This window comes from Protopterus annectens, chromosome 6.part0, assembly GCF_019279795.1.
Source record: "Protopterus annectens isolate FY-2018-M chromosome 6.part0, PAN1.0, whole genome shotgun sequence".
Taxonomy (NCBI): domain Eukaryota; kingdom Metazoa; phylum Chordata; order Ceratodontiformes; family Protopteridae; genus Protopterus; species Protopterus annectens.
The window spans coordinates 1,643,230,391-1,643,251,651 of NC_056737.1; positions in this window are offsets into that span (position 1 = coordinate 1,643,230,391).

Below are 21,261 nucleotides of genomic sequence, written 5' to 3' on the forward strand. Positions count from 1 at the left end.
AGTACTGAAAACTTTAAAGAATCTTTATTAAAAATATCAAGTTTATTTATTAAAAATGTCAAATTCTATTATTTAATCCAGATTTATTAGGTGTTACAAAGTGTATACATTAAACTCTAACTTGCCTTTCCTTGGGGATAGACATTTATTTTGATAGATGGTCATTCAGCTACCTGTCTCATTTTTTTGTCAACTTTAGGCTTTCTTGTATGGCTGACTTGAGCCAAACCTTTGGATAAGGTCCTAGTATCTCACCTGTAGAGAAAGAGGTTAAGAAATCTCAAAATGGCTAGGAGCTGAACTCTCCATGAACTAGGTCTCTCAGTCTGAAATCCCTGTTCAAAAGCCTATTAGTGTGGCTGTTCTCTGTTGAACCTGTGGGTACAGAGGTTAAAACAGTAGCAAATTGTTAATAGCAGAAATGGCAGTTATAAAATCTCAGCGACTGATCGATTGTTCATTAAAAGCCTCTATTGGTATCTTCAAAGTAAGCATGCACTTGGAGTTCTTCCTTTGAAGATACCAGTAAAGGCTTTTAATGAATGAACAATCAATCTCTGTATCACAGGGAAGTGCAATGCATGCACCCTGAGTGATACTTCCAGATCATTGCAGTATCCATTGTTGTCCAAGTGTTGTGTGCTTATCAGTGACAACTTGCTGTTCTGTATATAAAATCTACTGAATAATATAAGGCATGAATGCAACTGATGTCAAAATTGCAGGCATTCATATCAGTAAACCAATATGGCTTTAAGTGTACCTGTTCAATGGCACAGAGTTTTAGAATAAAAGGGAAAATGTGAGACAATCACACCCTGACAATCAGCCACACATTGTATGATGTGGAATCAACTCCTCGTACCAGATATTTTGAGACAAGTCATTTACAGAGAACAAAATCAATTTATATTATGTTCATACAATCAGAATCACTTACTGACACTCAGTGATGCTAAGCTCAGTTGCTCAACCAATAGCAAAGTATTAGCATGTGTAAGAATTTGTTCAGTTTTTGTTGAGAAGACAACTACCAGTCAGCTCTGTAGCTTAATGCCAAGCCTCATGTAAATGCTGAGAACAACAATAAGAGATCTTTGTTTATGAGCCATTTATTATTGCATGCGGTGTGTGTATCTTTTTTTTTAGCAGATTATACGTGTGAAATGGGATGATAGGACAGAGATAAAATGAGGAGCAGGCAAAGGGTAGGACAATAGATGAGTATTACAGGAATGAGCAGGATGGCAGTGGGATAGGACCATATCTATCCACTTATTCACAGAGAATAATGTATATGGACAAAGAAGTCTGACAAATTTGGAGACTAGCATCATAAATGATGTATGAGAACAACTTATGTTATATGACCAGTTTGACCAAGTCAGGTGCATGATATACACACATTGACAAAGTGGAGAGTTATGAATGAAATGGTACTTACATATTATTGCAACCAGGAGATGACTGTCTTATCACAAATGTTTCATCATGCACTGTTTTAGGGTTAGTTCCCACACTTCAAAATAATAAAGTCAACAAACTGTAGTATTTTTAACTTTTGGAAATGTTTACTGTGGAAAGTGGTACTGTAACATGCCATGCCTTTTCGGCATAATAAATGAATACATAGCTGGAGTGGTCTCATGTAAATATCGATAGTTTTTACCCGGTAACCTGTTACCACAAGAAATCTGAACAATGGGTACAGTAACTGTGTGTGTGGGGAGGGTGGTGGGGGAGGGAAAAATCTATTAATGCCAACCATTCTTTACTGACTTCAATCCTCGGGGATTTGCAGGAAAAACACTGTTTTGAGGAACACACTAAAATATGAGGTAAATTAAAGTATACTTAACTACATGCTGACAGTTGCAAAGTGGCGCTCATTACAAGCAACATCATATGTATGTCACATTTTTACAATTTCTTATTACAACCAATCCAAACCAAAAAATGATGTGTATCGCTTTATTGTTCCGCTACATGACAGGACTAACACGGCTCACCTTCATTGATCAACGGTTCTGGAGAAGGATAAGAGCTGGTGGAGTGGCAAACACTCCAAACCATGGGCAAGTTTTACATTTTACTTGAATTCCTTTAAAAAAGGTTTCCTAGAGGTTGTATGCCTTAATCAAAACAGAAAACACATTTAAGTTTTCTCAGAAACCAGTTTTCATTACCTGGTTGCAATAATATGTAAATACCAATGAAACATTTTTTTTTTTCAGGGCAGTTGTCATTCTTCATTCTTTTTTCAGAGAAAGTGGCATTTTGGGGGAGTAATTTAAGGATATCTGGGGTAGGTATGTTGTGCAAGTTAGGTTGTAAGGGCAGACATAGTGGACATACATGACAGACAAAGATCGTGATGGACACAAGCGGGGGCTGCGTGTGGGGAATAGATAAGGGTTACTGGAAATGCATCCTCTTCTAGCATGATCACAGTGTGTATTATTTTTTATTCTCAGAGGTATCATCTCTGTTTCCTGCTGACAAAAACCTCAGGCAGTGTTGGATGGGGTAGTGACTTGGGAATTCATTGCAGTATGTTCTCCATATGCTTAATTCAGTCACTGACGTCCCTCTCCATAATTTCCACCACTAGCACTGCCATTTCGTGTTGGGTGACACGATCTCCTCCTCCTCCCCTGGCCCTTCCAGTGCATACCACTGCATCAGCAGTGTTACCTGATGCAAGTGGAGCAGTTAGGGTATGAGCTGTGGAAGCAATGTTGGCAAACTGTGATACTGAAGTGCCGGGTGCCTCTGGTGATGGTGGTGGCAACACCACAACCAGCTGTGGAGTGATGGTGAGCTGAACTGTTGTGGCTGTTCTAGATCTTTGTACTGGTTGTCAGGATAGAGGTGTAGTGTATGTCGCAATAAATTAAGAGATAAAATGACAAAATATTAGACAGGAAAGTGAGAGAAGAGGGTGGAGGTGTGAGGGACAACAACTGTATTAGAAATATATCTTTAATGTTAAGGTCATAGCTATTAGAATTAAAGATATTGTTAGGTTTATTTACATTCATATATGAACCTGTGAGGTCTTTACTTAATGTTTCACAAACGCTATAATATCATTAGCCCTCACATTTAACAAATCATCTACAAGACCTGTAAATATGTTAAATTTATTTTATGGATTTAATTTAATGTACACTCTCTGTGTTCTAATGGCATTTGATTATTAATTTATGGGTACACCATTCAATCTATGCATTGTAAAATGCTTGTCATACTGCATATATTTTCTGTTGCTTGTAGTTGAGCATACAACAATCAGATCTTAGCTAATAATTAACTAGTTAATAGCTACATCAGCAAATTTTACTGGTAAGTAGGGTTTGCACATTTACATAATGCATTCTCAATTATTTATCTGACAACCATCTGTGACCTGTTTTCAGGAAACATTATTACCTAGTGCTAAAATTAGTGTTATTCTCAAATGATACTCAGTAATACCTGAATCCATGCATACACATGCCTCTCTGTCATGTTACAACCATTCTTGATGCACCTCCTAGTTCTCATCAATCTTTGCAGAGGCTACTTATAAGGAAAGAAACCAAAAAAGAAGTTTGTGCTGCTGTGTCATAGTAGTAGTTTGCATAGTCATGGGAGGATATTCTTGCTGTACTGAGCTGATGGGTTCATCCTGTAGTATGCCTCTTATTAACCAATGAGGTAAACATTTTGTTTTTTCATGTTACTTTAATATTGACAACACTGTTCTTTCATGCATGGGGTGCTAGTAGCATGGGCGGCAGCCTTCATCAAACTATTCCAAGCCTCATCCTTGTAGTCAGCCCTGGTCTAAGACCTGCTTCAGTAGCAATTAAATAACTATCATATTTTCCTAGAAGACATTTGTTTACCAGTGGGGTGCATTATAATGTAAAAAAGAAATTATCACAAGTATGATGCCACAAAACAAAATACTATCTGTTATGTCGAGCCAAAGCCTGCACATCTTACATTGTAACTGAGTACAGATACCATTAACACACTGAACCATTAAGGAAGTTGCAAAGAAAGTATTTTTTCTGATTTCACTAATCTCCAATACACTAAGTGGCATGCACCAGTAGCAACCTTATTTGTAAGATCAATAGACAAGTCTTTGCACAGGCTTAATTTGTGCAATAGGATGGGAAGTAACTATCATTCTCTGGTCGGCATTTATGATTTGCACCAATACTAATGCAAAACTTTGCATTACAAATGAAGATGACATGGATAAATTAAATTGTTGAGAATTGTCAATTTTGGAAATTTCTACAATTAAAATGAGGACAGATTATCACTATTTGAGGAAAAAAAACGTTACATTATTTGAGCACTGCATCATTGGTATTAGAATGGACTATTCACATTGACAAGTTATGCCATATAAACATTTAATTAAAAGCAAAAAATTAAATACAACTTCAATTAATTTTACTTCTGCCATGGGAATTTATGTTGCAAAATACTTAAAATGCCATACTTATTTTATACTGACATTTTGTGGTAGACATTAAAGTTGTTATACCAGTGGAATAGAATAAATATGTGGGTGAAAAGGAAGGCAAGGAGAGAACCACTTAAAGTAATGCAGGCATTATCCTAACAGTTCTGTGAAGTATTAATTATTCTAACCTCTATTCACTGAATGTCTTTTTTTAAAAACAATTTTATTGAATTTCAATTAAAACAAATATGTACATACATTGTTCACAAATATTTCAACTTGAGTTGGAAAAATAAAAAAAAAACGCAGTCTTTAAGAAACATAACTAAACTATTTACAAAGACATTCAAAAGTGTACTAATGTTAGTGTACATCAACAAATTTTTAGATTAATTACCTATTTTCCTAGTAAGTCATATAATTTGTTCCGCAAATTATATATAGAGGTATTCCTGATATTTCATAATTTAGTGGTCAGAAGTTCCAAATTACAGACTTCAGTAAGGAGAGACTTAAATTCTTGAAAAGAGGAAGAAATATCAGATTTCCAGTTTCGTGTTATAGTTTTCCTTGTGACAGCTAATATGGACCAAATCAATGGATATTTAACTTTTCTAATGCATTCATGTACTGACGTGTTAAACAAGATCATAGATTTAGATAATGCAAAATTATCTGAAAATAAGGCTTGCAAAAAAAGATTGATATCGTCCCAATATTTCTTTAGTTCTAAGCAATCATAGAACATATGAGACAAATCAGCCATCACTTTATTCTTACATCTCCATCATGGATTTTTATTATTACCAAATTTACTCATGGAGTATGGAGTCAAAAAGGATCTGTGTATATATCTCCATGTATATAACCTTCATTTAACTGAATATGTTTTTTTTTTGGCTGATTCCAAAATAATTTGTGTATCACTATCATTAAGATGATGCTTGTTCGTAGTGAAAAAATAGTTCCAGTAACTATCTGAATGATTATCTGAATAATTTCTAAGTATTTTATATATATGTGATAATTTATTTTTAATTGTAGATTTATGCTGTGTGGATAAAATCAAATAATGTAAAAGTTTAGGCACTGTCTTTTTTATTGTAGGTGTCATTATGTCTAATTTATCTGTAAGAAATTTTCTGTAATCCTGTAAAACCTGCCATAAATTTGTATCTATATTAAATTCAGCTGTCAGATAATCAATTAATTTCAACTCATCCTTTACCATTATCTGAGACCAATATATTATTTTTTTCTTTTAAACTTGACAATTTAATGTAATCAAATGAAACAAAAAGTTCTTGGGTAAAGGCTATAGGAAAGAGAATAAAGAACCAAGCTTTACACCCTGTGGTTTATATATATATAATATATATATATATATATATATATATATATATATATATATATATATATGGGTCTACCTGACAACGTCGACAAGCCACAACACAGACAACCAGTTTACCGACACCACATAACCGACAGTCCACAAGATCGAAAAGCCACAACATCGACAACCATTTTACCGACAGCACATCAAAACAAATCCCCTGTCCAAAAAGCACACACACAACACAACAACACCAAAATCCTTACAAACCCACACTAAACCTCACATACACAACTATCTACAACCTTAACCCAAACCCTAACCCTAAGGTCCGTCACTATCACACACTTACCTAACCTAACCCTAACTCATAGCTAACCCAAAGACTATCACTACAGACACTTACCTAACCCGGGCCTCTAACCCTAACTCACTTAACTAACCCAAAGACTATCACTACCCGCGCTCTAACCCTAACTCACTTAACCCACCCCTATCCCTACAGATCGTCAATATCGCACTAACGTCTGTCACTTCCGCATACTTACACAGCCTTTTCCCATGTCGGTGTTCTCAGCGTCGGTGTTTTCATCCGTCGGTCTTCTCAATCGTCGATCTTTAAACTGGTTGTCGATGTTGTGGCTTGTCGACGTTGTCAGGTAGACCCATATATATATATATATATATATATATATATATATATGTATATACATATATAATGTCTGAATGTTTTTAAGAGAAGTAGCATGTAGTTAGATTTGTGCACACGAAGAGTATTTGTAAAAAAAAAAAATGTAATAACCATATGAAGGAATTGTTCACTATTGCTAGTTTTTGAGATTTAGGATTATTATATGAATTGCAAGATAGTATTTCTAAAGAAATTTGCATTTTGCATTATATTCATTGTCTATGAGAAGAGTTATACTTCTAATCACAGAGGATACTGAGTATAGTTCCAAGTTAGGAAATCCTATACCTCCATTAGTCCAATCCCTCATCTGGTGAGTTAAGGCTATTCTGGGTTTATTTGGGGACCAGAGAAATTTTAGGACCAGTGAATTAAAATTTTTAATTATAGGTTTTGAGGGGAGGGTATAGAAATTGATTGAATAATATAAACTATCTTGGGTAGTAGAGTCATTTTTATAATTGAAAGTTTTTCTTCCATGGTAAAAGATAACTTTTTCCATTTATTTCTAAGGTCTTCTATTGCCGACAGACTATTGTTATAGTTTAGTTGAATGATGTATTTGATATTATTACCTCTTATTATTCCCAGATATATAATTTGATTTGCATGCACTAAATATTTTATATTTCTATTGTCCAATGTGTAATTACTTGGATAGATGTGTAGAATTTGTGTTTTGTTGTGGTTAAAAGATAAGCCCAACATATTTTGAAATTTTCTCATATTATTAAAAACTGTTGTTATGGATGAATTATTTCCTCCCAAAGTTATAAGTTTATCATCTGCAAAAAGTTGTATTTTGGAAGAGACATTAGATGTTAAGTTAAAACCTTCAATTTCTTTATCTAACCTAATTAAATAGCCCAGGGTTCCATTATTAATGTATAAAGTAGGAGTGATAAGGGCCAGCCTTGTTTATTTCCTTTGGTTATTGGGATTTTTTGTGAAATACTAGTACCAATTTTAATATAAGCTTGACTATCTTTATATAAATATGTAATAAGGTTTATAAAGTTATTTGAGAATTTTAACCCTTTCATAAGTAAAAATAAATAATCCCAGTTAACCAAGTCAAAGGCACAGTTTATATCAAGACTTATTAGTGTTAGTCTTTTATTTACATTTTTGCAGACTTAATTAAGGTAATAGTCCTTTTTATATTATTAGATATGTTTCTATTCACAATAAAACCTGTCTGGTCTTCATCTACTAATGATGGGAGAAATATATTTAATCTATGCATATATAGACATTTTATAATCAATATTTAACAATGAAATTGGCCGATATGATGAACATTTTGTGGGATTTTTATTGGATTTTACAGTTGGGGATATAAAGGTATATTTCCATGAGGGTGGAATAGTAAAGTCATTCTGAGAGACAGTAAAGACTCTATGAAGTTAGTTTAAAGCTTTTTATGGTAAGATTTTATATATTTCAGGAATAATACCATCGTTTTCAGGTGTTTTATTTTGTTTTAGTTTGCTAATTTGATTTTGAAGGTCTGTAAAGGATATGGGTTTATCAATAACTACAGATTGTTCTTCTGATAATCTATTTTTAGTATATTTGGTAATAAAGGATTTAATCTTTTCTTTTGAATCAAATATCTAAGATTTTTGATTAGTATTGTGAAAAAAATTCTCTAAATTCTGTTAATATGTTCTGTAAGTCATAAACCATCTTTTTTAGAGAATAAATCTCATTAATATGGTTAAACTTATTTAAACCTTTGGTTTTATTTTTCAACATATTCCAGGATCTAGGGTTGATAGAAATATTTATAAATTTAAGTTTCTCCAGAATAATCATTGTTTTATGACTGAAAAATTCCAAATATTTATTATTTGGTAGGGAGTTTTCTTTTTTCCCCTATTGATATCCTTATCTCTCATATTGTTACATTTTAAATTATCTAATTTAAATTATATGCCTTGTAATTTCTTGTCCCATAGTTTCGTTTTTTTATTATAGCAGGTAAGAATTCTCCCATATAGGTAAGCTTTTAAAGCATCCCATTTGTATATTTCAGAAATGTCTTCTGTGGCATTTAAAGTAATAAAGTTAAGTATTTCTGATGTAAGAAAATCTTCAAAGTCTTTTAATTTTGTAATATATGCAGGGATTCCTTTAATTTGAATATTATAATTTGTATTAATTATTATTTCAAAGGTTATAGAATCATGATCAGATAAGAGACAGGACATATTTTTTTTTGTTTTAGATAAGCTATTAGTCAAATCTTTGGAAATAAAAACTCTATCAATTGTAGAATGAGTATTATGTCTGTGAGAATAGAAGGTGTAGCTTAATGAAGTTGGTTCTGCAAAATTATTAATATCTTTCAAAAGATATAGTTCAGTAAAATCCTTTAGTAGTTTAGCTGAGGCTGTAATCCTCCTTTTACCTTGGTCTCATCAGACTATAACATATTTTCCCACATGCTTTTGGGAAACTTGATGCATGTTTTGGAAATTTTATCTGGTCCTGGATGTTTTTCGGTGTAAGAAAAGGCTTCCATCTTGCAACCCTACCCCATAGCCTAGACATATGGAGAATATGGGAATTTGTTGTCACATGCAGTACACAACCAGTACTTGCCAGAAATCCTGCAGCTCCTTCAGTATTGCTGTAGGTCTCCTGGCAGCCTCCCTGACCAGTTTCTGTCTTGTCTTTTCATCAATTTTATAAGGATGTCCAGTTCTTTGCAATGTCACTGTTGTCCCATATTTTCTCCACTTTTTGAAGACTGTTTTCAATGTGTTCCATGGTATATCCAATGTGTGGAAATTTTTCGTACCCTTCTCCTGACTGATACCTTTCAACAAAGAGATCCTTTTGATGATTTGCAAGCTCTCTGTGAGCCATGACTTTTGCTGTAGCAGGCAACTGAGTAAATGTCAAGAAACTCCTGCTAGGACATCTGAACTTTATTTGGGGTTAATCAGAGTCTCTTTAAATGATGGCAGGTGTGCACCCAAGAAGACTGAATATTGTTATTAAATCAAAAGGTGCTTCAACAAAGTATTAGTTTAAGGGTGTGCACACTTATGCAACCAGCTTATTGTATGTTATTTATTTTTTATATTTTTCCCCTAACATATTTGTTTGTTTTTCTACTGAACTATACAGGTTATAGGTCACATTAAAGGCAGTAAACGTTTTGAAATTATTTATTGTAGTCTCATTTTTTTATATCACAAAAACCTGGCATTTTAACAGTGGTGTGTAATCTTTTTATAGCCACTATAAATTTAGTGTAAGCAAACATCCAATATTCATAACATTTAAAGTTCTAAAACAAGTACTATTAAGTACTTGTTTGGCTAATCAGCATATTTAATTGAAGTTTGTCTCACAAAATATCAATAAGACCATCTGGACTGTTGACAAGTAATATGAACTGAGAAATAACTATACATTTTTGATTCTGTGCATTTTAAACATTCTACAAGTTATTGTATGGATCATAATATGGTAAACCTAAATCTATAAGTAGAATTTACTAATGATATATTATTGAACAAACTTTTTTAACCATCTGCTATAATGAGGTTTAAGCAAGATTCAAAGGTTTGCTTGCTTTATAGCATTACCTATAAAATCATTCACCTGAATAAAGCCCTGTATTTAGATGACAATGATGTCATCAGTTTCTGCAATAAAATATTTAATGGTCAATAAGTTTTTCTTGGGTGCTCACCTGTGTTCAGGATCACAAATTATTTTTTTAAGAATTATAACAGGTATTCTTTAATGGCATCACAACACAAATCAAATGATTTTTAAAATTAAAAGGTCAAACAAAAGTTCATTTTTTCAGCTTCTTTTTGTTTTCAGAGGTTCTCCAAAAACCATTTTCGGCTATTCTTTTTTAAGCTTACATCTTCCCACTCCATGTCTTCTATTTTATCAAGAAATGTATTGTTCCAATAAAAGAAAGGGTGGTATCTAAGTCTTCAAATATTTTTGGACCATCTTGTAGAAGGATTCTTAGTCTAGCCGGGAACAACAAGTGGGTTTTGTATTTGACATTTTTAAGTTATTTAATATAAGGCAAAAAGAGTTTTTTTTAGCTATAACCATAGGAGAGTAATCATTGTCAAAATGTATAATATTGTCTTTTTAATTTCATGAGAGATTTAGCCCACTCTGTTTTTAGGAACATTTCTTTGTCATGTGAAGATAAAAACCTCACAATTACAGATTTAGAAGAATTGTTATTACTAGTTTAGAGGTTACTAAGAATCTGTGGGAACTTTATATGCAGTAAGATAAAGCTTCTGGGATATTCAGAACTTCATAAAGCCAGGTGGTTAGAAAGTTTGCCAAGTTGTTGCCTTAAATGTCTGGTAATCTGAAAATTCTTATATTATTTCTAAAGGACCAGCTTTCTAAGTCATCCACCTTTGACTGAAGTAGAGTATTATGTTCAAGTAAAAAAATCCATGTTGTGTTCTCCTTCTTGTATTCTGTAGTCCATGTCATTAAGTGCTTGTTCAATACCAGAAATTTGTTTTTCTGTTGTAAGAGATCCTCATGTAAGATATCCATTTGTTTAGTGCATTTCTCTTTAACTTTGTCAAGTTTTAAGTCCATTTTATCAATTTTACCCCCAATAAGTCCTGGATGTTGGCAAGTAGAGCTTGTAGTTCCTTTTTAAGTGATGTTTCTTGATGGCTAAATTTAGTTAAGCTCATTTTGAAATCCAATGATGAGTAAAGCAATTTTCCAAAGTAATTTTGACAGGAAAAAAGTAAAGATCTCAAAAATTGTTTTATAGTATCCTAGAGTAACTTTAATAGAATCTATTCGTATAAAAAATAATTTTAGGACAGTTTTAATTAAATAATCCAGTCATAAAAAACTTTTGAAGAGACAGAGCTGAAGAGACCTGCTGTTAATCAGAGCACATCTTGGCCACACCCCCAATTGTTTACTGAATGTCTTAAAGCATGGCATAACTCTACTTCATTGTTTTTTAATATTAATATATGCCTAACTGTCAATCTACAATCACATTGTTGGAGCTATCATTCAATTCAGAAATTTAGAGATCTTCCCCTCATGTCTGAGATGTTTGCAGAGCCATCCTACATACATTTTAGATGACATGGTCAATATGTGGATCAAATTTCAGCCACATTTCCTAGGGAATATTACTTAAATATATTTGAAAAAGTTACCTGTTTGACACATCTTTTCAAAGTGTGATTGTGATGTGCACGGATCCTTAACACATCACTAACTGACCAGGACTGAAAATAAGACACAGTTAGAAGACCTTAGCTTACCAAAAAGTCTTAATCCCTGTTCCTGTGCTGCACAGGCATGTGTATATCATCATGTAGACCTCAACTTAATTTTTACCTCCCTTGTTCTTCATGTAAATTGAGTGATTCAGAAATTATAATGAGTTGAAAAGTAATTAGCTTATTCAACATGCCCACAGGGGGTGATGTGAGGGGAAGTATGGATACTACGTTGCACTGCACTTTCTCTTGTGCTAATGAACCAAACTTGTTTTCATCCTTGATCCAGAACTAGGGCATATTCTTTCAGAAGTATTGCAAGACTAGTGCCTTGGTGAAAAGACGTGACAAGATATGGAAATTATGGACCAAAACAAAGACCCCTTCTCTCCTACAGACTTGCAAAGAACTTAGAAATCAAATAAAAAAAAGTATCAACAAAGACAGGATCAACTTTTATGCAAACCCTCCCACTACCCTAAAATCTGACTAAAAAATTCTGGAACTCAGTCAATCATATACTGCATCCAGGAAACCCTTCCCTTATCAACCCATGTCCAAATAAAATTTTTGAAAGCAACTGCCACTGGATTTAACAATCATTTTATTAATTCAATAACTACCATAATTAATGACCTCCCCACTAGTAAAACTACTAAAAAACCCACGTTCTCATCTTCCCCCCTTCTCCTTCTAATTCTTTCTCTCTTACATCTGTCTCAACTAAATATACTAAATCTCTACTCTCTAAACTCAAACCCTGCTCCCCCTCAGCTGATAACCTACCCTCTTACTTCCTACATATAGCTGCTGAACCCCTAGCCTATCCAGTGTCCATCCTGATCAATCAATCTATCTTTGAGTCATACATTCCATCAATATGGAAAACTTTCTACACATTACCCTTACATAAAGGAGGTAATTGTTTTGATATATCAAACTTCGGACCAATTGCTATACTGCCTCCCCTCTCCAAGATTCTTGAGAAATGCATTCACAAGCAAATAATGCCATACCTTCTCCAACAGAACCTTCTAACACACACAACATGGATTTCATCCCAAACACAGCACTACAATTGCACTAATATCCTTCATTAATACTGTATCACTGGCCTGTGACAATAATAAACTAGTCCCATGTCTGTTCTTTGACCTGTCCAAAGCCTTTGACACGGTCTCCCAGCCCCTCCTACTAGACAAACTATCTCACCTAAGATTCTCTTCTCCCACCATATCCTGTTTTTTCAGCTATCTCTCTAACCACCAACAAGCTGTTAAATGGCACTTTGCTCTATCCCCCCACCCTAAGCGTCCCAATGGGTGTCCCTCAAGGATCCATACTGGGGCCACTGCTCTTCAATATTTTCACCAACCTACTTTACACTTCTTGTCCCAACTCCAGATTTGTACAATATGCTGATGATTCTACAGTCATCACCATTGCTGACAATCCATCTGACTTCCACTCTACTACCAAGCATCATTCAACACCATAGAGACATGGCTTTGTGACAACAAATTAATTCTCAACCCTAAGAAAACTAAGCTCCTACTCTTCCTCCCAAAAAAACCTCATCAATCTCAAAACAACATTTTCCATCCTATCTAGCAATAGCACTGTCATTACCTGTGACCCTAGCACTAAACTGCTAGGAGTCATCATAGATGATCAGCTTAAATTTGATCTCCAAACCACCACCTCTATCAAAAAGACTCACCAGAAACTCGGACTCTTTTACCAAAACAAAAGACATTTAACCAACTCAGCCAGAATAACTCGCTCCCATGCATTTCTTCTTCCCACCCTTCTTTATAGCTCTCAGTTATGCACAAATCTTAACACCACACTCATAACCAGACTTGAAACCATGTATAATAAAATTTTCAGATTTGCTGCAAACCAAACCTACAAGTCACACCATTGCCTATCTCTTAAACAGTTACAGTGGCTTGAATTCCCTCATTTGCTGCTACTACAGCAACTGTTAATTATCCACTCCATCCTCTATCTACCATCTTTCTGCCCTAACCTTCAATCAATTATAACTAAATATTCCCCAACCAGGACATCACGTAGCTCAGACCAATACTTCCTACAGATCTATAAACCCAAAACCAAATCAGGGTGTTTACTTTATAACTATAACCCTGCTACAACTTGGAAACAACTTCCCATAGAAATTAAGTCCCTTAACCAAACAAAACATTTCAAACTAGCTACTCGGGAATAACTAATAAATAAATGGTCCTCCCATTGTAGTCATCCTTCCTGAAACTATCTAACCCTAGCTTGTCTCTCATCCCTCTTTTCACTTCCACTGTCTGTCTTAATATCAATCTACCTCTCTGTCTCACTGCTTAACCTCTACATTACCTTACTACTCCATCTGTACCTATACCGTATATAACTACTTAGAAATAATGAACACTGTTTTCCCTACATTGACATTGTACCTAAGTTTTTGTTGTAAAAATTCTGACGTACTCTATTGCTTTTCTGCATAATTTGTTGTAAATGCTTTTTGCAATATGATCTCTAACATTTGTACCCAACTGTTTTCTGTAAAATGTTATTGTAAAATGTTATTTCTCTAATTGTTTTAGCTGCCAATGCAATTTTCTTGCTGACTTTATGTAAAATGTTAATACTGATTGGGGAGCTTTTCTCCTTGGGTCTGCATTGAAAACGAGCTAATGCTCAGCTGGACTACCCCGGTTAACAAATGTAAAATAAAATAAATAAATAAATATAAAAGGTAAGTTTTCTTTCATACAATTACACATTTGCACTATGTTGATATTTATTTGGTTTCTGTTGTCTAGCTGCATTGTTTCATTATTATCTATTAAAGTCTTTAGAAATGTATTTGACAAGGTCATGGCACCACAAACACATGCATATAGACTTTGCAGTAGCCTACCAGGTAAATGATTTACCAATTTATTTTCATGAGACATACACCTATCGATATGTGACACCACAATGGTGGGATCATTATCATCTGATAATGATGGCAGACATTAGCTTGCATAATCTGGGGCTGCAGGGGTGTGTGTAACATTGTTTACAATATGAGTTTAGGTTGTGTTCCAAACCATACTGTTGCTATACTTGTAAGACTGTGTGCTTGATAGGTGGATATTCTTATATCTGATATTCCCTTTTTTCTTTATTTGCTGGGGGAATGCATCAGAACTTTACACTGCTAGCTGTATTTGTACAGATTACAGCTATCTTTAGTATTATTTTGGGAATATTCTTTGCTGTATAGACTGTTGGTTGTACTCTTTTAGGGTACAGGTATGGTTGTGTTAGACTTACATATGCTCTTTACTGTGCGCATATTAATATGTTATTTGATAACTGTTAAAGTGTCTTTCTACCAGTGTAGGTACTTGGGATGTGATATGCTTTTTTTACTCCATCACATCTGTGATCTGGTTCCTAAGACAGCTTAAGGGCACATCCTCATGGAAGCCTCATTTTTCAGAGACTGAGAATAAGGAAATACTACAGGTCTTCCAGCTCCATGATGGATAGGTCCTTGATCCACACACCTCTGACAAACCCTTCTGTTATCATGTTTGGCAGCAGGTGGTTGAGGATGTAAATGCTGTTGGTGGCCATGGCCATATATATATGAAATAGTCTGACATTGGTCCTCTGATATGATTCATAGGGCCAGAGTCAGAGAAGATGCCTTGATATTGGAGTGGATATCTACTGCTATTGGCCTATCTACCTTATCATCACTTACTAAGATGGAGGAGTTCCTGTCATCACTCAGTATTTCAAAGCACAATGCTGGTTGTTGAGGCAGAGATGGACAGGCTACAGAGGAATTCCACTATTGATGCCCCAGGTTTGGCATTCAAATTATTTTATGCCCACCACTGAAATTGGTAGTGACATGAATGCTTATATCTCTCACAATTATTACATCTAGGTAAACTGACATTGAGGTACAGCAACTACATGCTCACTCTATAGCCATAATTACATGTATTACACATGTATAGTAGCAAACAAAATTATAGCACTTGCATGAGAAGTTATGGTATTTGCAAATATGTATTATGCTTATTTTTATTGTTATTTTCTGGTGTATTTTCAGCTGAACTATTGTCTGATACCAGCACTATAGACCTAACTATTTCTGATGTGTGAGGATCGTTATCCTCTGAAGATGATTGCAAGGATGAGCTTGCATTGTCTGGGACTGCAGGGTGAATGCCCGACATAGGGAGTGTGCACCCCACATCCCCAAACTATGGACCCAATCAGTATGCATACCCATGACAACAAATCATCTGAGATTGGACAGTGTAATAGGGACATAGATGATTGTGGTAGTGTAGTAGCCCCAGGTGCAGACATGCCTCAATCTCCCCATCGACATTGTGAGTGTGAAGTATCACACAGTGGGTGTCAGTAGAGTTGCTCAGAGGAGGTGTGCTTATCACCCTCCTTCTGAGGTTGGTGTGTCAGTAGCTGCCACCCAATGTATGCGAAAGGCCATCATGTAGGCGTAGGAGAGTTCCACCAGGCCCTCAGAATAAGTTTTGAGACTACTGCATGTTTTGCATGCTTATGCATGGGACTTGCATAAACATTGTGTGTGACACGTTGGAAGGGAAGAATGACATACCAGACCATGCAGTGTCTGCTCTGAGTCATCTGTTAGGTGTCATCTGGTACTTCCTCAGATGTCAGCAGATGTGGCCATGGACATGCCAGATCCTGCTCCTGCAGCCATAACACTTCTACTGGTACATTGGTTGTGGATGTGTCTACACCCAGGTAAGGTCCTCTGCATGATTAAGGCCTTTGGATGTGGTTATGATGACAGTTCATTCAGAAGACACCATTCACATTTGAGTAGTACACAGACTTCTAGCCACTAGCAGTACAGCACAAAGTAAGTATTCCTTGATGGAGATATCCATGAAAAACTTGATCCTTTTCCATGTTCATACCCATCTAGTATACTGACCTTCATGCTGGAGATGTGCCTCTGCAGATGCACAAGCAGACACCAACTCACACTGGCCATGACATAACACACACACACACACACACACACACACACACACACACACACACACACACACAGACACACACACACACACACACACACACACACACACACACACACACACACACACACACACACACACACACACTCTGTATCTGGACAGATTGGTCTTAAGTGTGTGTACTTGCTATTACCTCTGCTATCATACTTCACCTGCAAAAGACATACACTCCTGTAACCAACACATGCAAATGATCATAACTGTGCCATGTCCTTTGCACAGTCTGGCATTTGGGTTCCTTACTGATGTGCAGAGTGGCCAGGCAATGCTTTTGTAGGCTGAGTCAGGATTTCTTCTGTATACCTCATCATTTGTAATGTGTGTTTACTTAAGTTCTGTAGCAGTAGTTGTAGTAGGAGTACAGCTTGTTCACCCACCTGTGCAAATGATGATGAGAATGTCCTGGTCTCTACAAGGATGTCTGACTTAGGATGTTTATGTCTGATGCAGAGAGTGGTTCAGTAGTGCATGGGTAAGCACAGTCTGTTTTGTTTGTATGCATCACTGTTACTGTCTGTATTCACTGAGGTTATATATAAATTTATGTAGTGTGATATTCCAGTATAAGCATAATCATTTTTACTGTCTTATTAATCTGTTTAGGTATTGTAGTTTTATTCACAGCAGCTGGCTTGTGCACTTGTGCTACTGCTGTTAAGAGAAGCCTGGCCTTGGGTTACCTATGTCATTGCTTAGAGTAGCCAGGCAGTGCATGGGTAAGCACAGCCTGCTTTATTTCTATGAATCAGTGTTACTGTCTGTATCTGTTGAGCTTTTATGCAAGCTATGTGGTAGGCGTATTTGCATTTGCTGCCTTTATTTAGTGCCATGCTGTATTGTGTCCACCTCCTTTTTGTATGGTCATATCCCACTGCCGGCTTCTCCTCTGCTTCTTCATCTGTTTCAGCTGCTGCTGCCTGTGATGCTGGTAACTAAGGTCCCTGCATTAGGCGACCCTGCTATACATGTTTTCTAAGCAAAATAATGTTTAGGATTAGCTAGACACATAGCCATAGCCAGCACTTGGTGGCATAGGCAGTTGCCTAGGGACTGCTGGCTAGGGTAGAGCCCATTGGGTGTAGGGTTGCCACAACATTTAATTTTTAATTTAAAAAATGTATTTACATTTCTTCTTTAACAATGTTCTTTAAGAATGCACTCTGCATCGGTGCATGCTTTGATACACACATGCACAGTACCAAAACTACCCATTCTGAAGACTTAAACCTTGCCTGTGAAATAAATAGAACCAGCTGGTGAGACAGGTATGTATCCCAGATACTACTCCATCTCTGAAACAGACTCATCATCCATGTGAAGCAAAATTCTTCCCTAACCCAGTTCAAGTGTAACTTGGGCAATTGGAAGGGGAACAGTAAATTCATCCCTGGTTTAGCCACCTATGTTTCTAATGGACATAGCTTGCAAATAGAGCATCTCCCAGGCCTCTACTTGTAAATTTTTCACCACCCAAGTCCCTGCTTATACATATCAAGGGTACCAAAACTTCTCAGAAATTTGGAATGTATGGCCAGGCTTAAAAAGACCCTTGTAGTCATTAGTATAGTAAACACCTATGAACCTATGAAACTATTAATGCTGATTGTAAACATTCCTGCTGCTGCTTTTGGTGCAGAAGGCTGTGCATTCTAGTCTCACACCACATAGATGGATTGCTGATACTGTGGTATACTTTAAGAGGGATGGGGTGCTGCAAAGAACCTGTTGTTGGTTTGCCAGCCATTCCCTAGTGCAATATTACCAGCTTACCTTTCTTTTTTTTTAAATGTAACAGACAATTTAATCTTCAAGGGCAACAGGCATAGGCACTGAATATGTAGATGAAACATTGAAATGTAAAGTTGCATGCAAACAGTAACCTCTTTATTAGTTACAGATCTCTTTAATGTGGAATTATTCAGATGGCTTTTACTTCAACAGAGATAGCGCAAACTGATTGATAGATGGACTTTAAAGATAGAAGTTAGAATGGCCTTTGGATGAAATGTTCTGAAATTGGTAGTTTTGTCATTATTAGCTTATATGTTTTGTTTCATTGTTTACTGAAAAAAAAATGTTCAAAACAGCCAATTTAGAACAAACTCTAACAAGTCATGATATATTATAGAAGGAATATAATTTAATACAGTTAGGAAGGTGAATCAAAGTACACATACATGCATAGCCCTAAAAATATGTGCAAGGGGCCTATGGTATGAAAACAGCCCAGGGAAGTTGGGAGGAATATGCACTGTACTGATTTCAGTACAACTTCTTTAGAAGAGGGGGCAGCTCAGTCGGAATTGAGCTCACATCATCACGTCATGTCCGGCTGGCTGGCTGCACACCGGAAATGTGCATGCGAATGAATTATCATTGTGGTGAAGGCAATTGTGTGTGTGTGTGTGTGTGCGTGTGTGTGTGTGTGTGTGCGTGTGTGTGTGTGTGTGTGTGTGTGTGTGTGTGTGTGTGTGTGAGTGTGTGTGTGTGTGTGTGTGTGTGTGTGTGTGTGTGTGTGTGTGTGTGTGTGTGTGTGTGTGGTGAAGGCAATTGTGTGTGTGTGTGTGTGTGTGTGTGTGTGTGTGTGTGTGTGTATGTGTGTGTAGTGAAGGCAATTGTGTGTGTGTGTGTGTGTGTGTGTGTGTGTGTGTGTGTGTGTGTGTGTGTGTGTGTGTGTGTGTGTGTGTGTGTGTGTGTGTGTGTGTGTGTGTGTGTATATGTGTGTGTGTGTGTGTGTGTGTGTGTGTGTGTGTGTGTGGTGAAGGCAATTGTGTGCATGTGTGTGTGGCAATTGTGTGTGTGGTGAAGGCAATTGTGTGTGTGTGTGTGTGTGTGTGTGTGTGTGTGTGTGTGTGTGTGTGTGTGTGTGTGTGTGTGTGTGTGTGTGTGTGTGTGTGTGTGTGTGTGTGTGTGTGTGTGTGTGTGTTTGTGTGAAAATGCCCCTATATAATACACCTGCTGGCTATAGGTGTTCAGGCTCAAACCTTGTACTTTTGCTTCAGGGTAAGAAGAGCCTAAAGTCCCTAAACACCACCATTTCTGAACTTTGTTCAGATTTGTTTTTCTAACAGTTGTGAGCTATGGTGAGAATTGAGAACTGAAGTTGTATTACCCCCATTATTGTTTTTGTTGTTTGTCCATGTTTTTGTGCTAAGGTGTGAAGTGAGAACTGAATTTGTATTCCCTCATTATTGGCTTTGTTTTTCCAGGTTTTTTGTGCTAAGAGGTTGAGAGCTATCAAAATGATAGCCATTAAGTTTCAGTCTTCCTATTTTTCAAATTGCTGATTTAGCATAGTGGTATGTTGCACTGACTGTAGCGCATATGGTTCTGGGTTCAAGACGTGCATGGTGGTAACACAGCATTTTTTTCTAGCAACTTTCCAAAATTATACAAACAATGTTTAAAATGTGTCCCTGGTTTTTGGGCTTTTGCCCCCCCATCCCCCAATAAATGTTGGCTTTTTCCAGATTTCTTGTGCTGCAAAGTTCAGAGATACAGCTGAGTGTCGAGTACATTTTACAAGGAGCTGAGAGCTGCAGGGGAACTAAAGTTTAGTGCTGCTTATGCTGAGCTTGTTTCTACTGTTAATAGCACAACAGGTAGTGTACTTGCTTTTGAGGCAGAAGGCTGTGGGTTCTTCTCCCACAGTAATTAGATGCATTGCTGATACTGTACTGTGTTGGAAAGAGGGGTGGATGCTGTAGTCCTTTTTGGTGAAGAAATCTAGTAGTAACTATGAACCTATTATCAGTTTGCCATCCATTCCCTATTGCAATATTACTAGTGTATCATTTTTTTTTAATGCAACATAGGCAATTTATTCCTGAAGGGCAACAGGCACTTTATTTGTCGATGAAACCATGAAATATAAAGTTGTTTGCTAGCAGTAGCCTCTTCATTAGTTACAGATTTCTTTAATGTGGAATTATGTAGATGGCTTTTACTAGTTCAGAGACTGTGCATATTTACTGATACTGGTGGAATGTAGAAGTTTGAGTAGACTTTTATGATTGAAATGTTCTGAATTGGGCTGTTTTGTCATTACTGGTGCATGCATTTTGTTTCATTGTTTACTGGAAAAATGTTCAAAATAATAAACTTAAAATGCTCTCTAACAACTATACTGTATTATACAAGGAATATAATTTAATACAATCAGGAAGGTGTATCAAAGAGCACATGTATGTTCCATGTGCAAGGGGCCTATGATTTGAAAACAGCACAAAGTTAATCTTTATCTGCTACTGGCAAAATGTATTTTCTTTGAATGTGGGTATCAATGCTGTTTCAATCAATGTGAGTTTCAAGGGCAGAGAAGTTTTAATGCCAAGTCTAGTTTCATTGTGAGACTACATTGCTTTGTTTAGCATATATTTATTGGTGTTCATGCTGCAAAATGCAAAATAAAACTT